This window comes from Daphnia pulicaria, chromosome 2, assembly GCF_021234035.1.
Source record: "Daphnia pulicaria isolate SC F1-1A chromosome 2, SC_F0-13Bv2, whole genome shotgun sequence".
In the NCBI taxonomy this organism is placed as follows: domain Eukaryota; kingdom Metazoa; phylum Arthropoda; class Branchiopoda; order Diplostraca; family Daphniidae; genus Daphnia; species Daphnia pulicaria.
Window position 1 is genome coordinate 7,117,731 of NC_060914.1, and position 1,794 is coordinate 7,119,524.

General features: G+C 41.4%; 1 long non-coding RNA gene across 1 annotated transcript; it reads left to right on the top strand.

Moving 5' to 3' along the window:
• The first annotated feature begins 501 nt into the window (after positions 1 to 501).
• LOC124327477 lies at positions 502 to 763 on the top strand. Its single transcript, XR_006916162.1, has 3 exons — positions 502 to 544; positions 607 to 650; positions 717 to 763. It is a non-coding gene; the product is annotated as an uncharacterized LOC124327477 (long non-coding RNA).
• Positions 764 to 1,794: the final 1,031 nt, after the last annotated feature.

Here is a 1,794-nt window from a genome sequence, read left to right on the forward strand (position 1 = left end):
TACTTAATTAATTTTTTTGAAATATTATTTTTGCTGTGATAGGGAGATCAGTCTAGTGGAAAAGCAGAGCTGATAGCTCAACACTGAATAGTTGCTAATATTGAAAGAGAACTTAAATACCTTGTTTTCCAAATGTATCTCTATGCTAGGACATGACCATCAGATACGAGTGGCTCATTCATTGCAGGTAGTTTGTCATTTTAAAATAATGTGAACTACAGATGATATCTTTCATCATCTTTTTCAGACATTGTGTGCCTTATTAAAAGCTGGTTTTGCTCAAACTGCAATTGATGTAAACAGTGACATAATTGAGCTTTTGATTGGTGGGGGGCTGCTGATATGCAAATGCAATTGCTGATAGAACATTGCTCGGAAATTTTGACAAGTTTGACCAATAATTTTAAGATTTTACGTACTTTCATTTAATGCAAACCGCTAGATTGTTCCGTCTGTTCAGAATCGTGCGTGTATTCAGAATTTTTACTATGCAGAGGTGCTTGGTCAATGCTGCTAGGCTAATGGTCTCTAGAAACAAGCGCAGGTAAGACACGCGAATCGAAAATTAATTGGCTCATTGATTCACGCTTATTATTCCGAGTAAAGATACCAGTACGACGGATTTGATTTAGATTTAACATATGTCACAGGTAACTCCAATGAGTTTGGAAATATATGATTATTTAAGTTCTGTTCATGAAAAGTTTTCATTACAGATAAAATCATTGCGATGAGCTTCCCATCTTCAGGAAAAATGTCCTTTTTATCGGAACCCAATGTCTGTATGTCAAAACATACTGTGGTTGTGTCTAATTGCGGAGTTATTAAATATTTTAATTTTTCAACAATTACACACTGATGTTCTTCAATAGGAAGTCGTCCGACTTTTGGACACAACATATCCAAATAACTACAAGGTTTACAATTTATGCAGTGAGCATAGCTACAGTCCGTCCTATTTTCATGGCAGAGTTGCAAATTTTCTGATTGACGATCACAATGTGCCAACTTGTAGGTAAATACGACTAGTTATACAACGAAAGTAACTACTTTCGACCCTAAGGGTGTAGACGATATATTTAGCTCTTTAAAGCTCTTTTTCCTCGCTACATACAACGCCCCTTTTTCCTCAGACTTTTTCTAGCTCTTATACGGGGATGTCGTCGCAAAATTTCCCTCGCGCCCCAAGGAATCCACGTGTCGAACACGTTCGCGTCGACAGGTTAACAAATGGGCTTATTCGTGAAGCAGAAAGTTGGAATAATTCCCGTGTGTTCTTTGACCTCAATCGTTACGTCCCAGACGAAAGAGAGAGATTTGACCGTCCCATCTATCAAATCCAACCACCAATTCAAGATCCTTACGTTCGTGATCACGCCAGAACGTACGGCGCTTATTTCGAGTGCGAGCAGGATCCCCGGTCTTACCCGACTCATAGTGAATTCGTGCCAGAAGATGAATTTTATGAAGATACGCCAAGAGATGACGACGGGACAGAATACGAAGACGAAGAGGGAAAAATTGATCATGGTCGCCCTTGGCGGCCACAGAGTAGCGTCCGTTTTGCCACTGAGGAGCCATCGTTACCCGTTAGAAAAATAGCGACGGCAAGCGGTGTACCGACCGTCTTGGAAGGGGCTCAGGCAACAGCAGGCCCATCTAACGCAGGCCAGAGTGTTGAACCCAGACAAGAAATAGAAGTGGTTGCCGTCCCGTCCCCACCAGCGTCCCGTCCAGTACCCAAAGCGATCTGCGAGGAAATAGCGTCACTTTTATCGGTTGGCGTTTCAACTG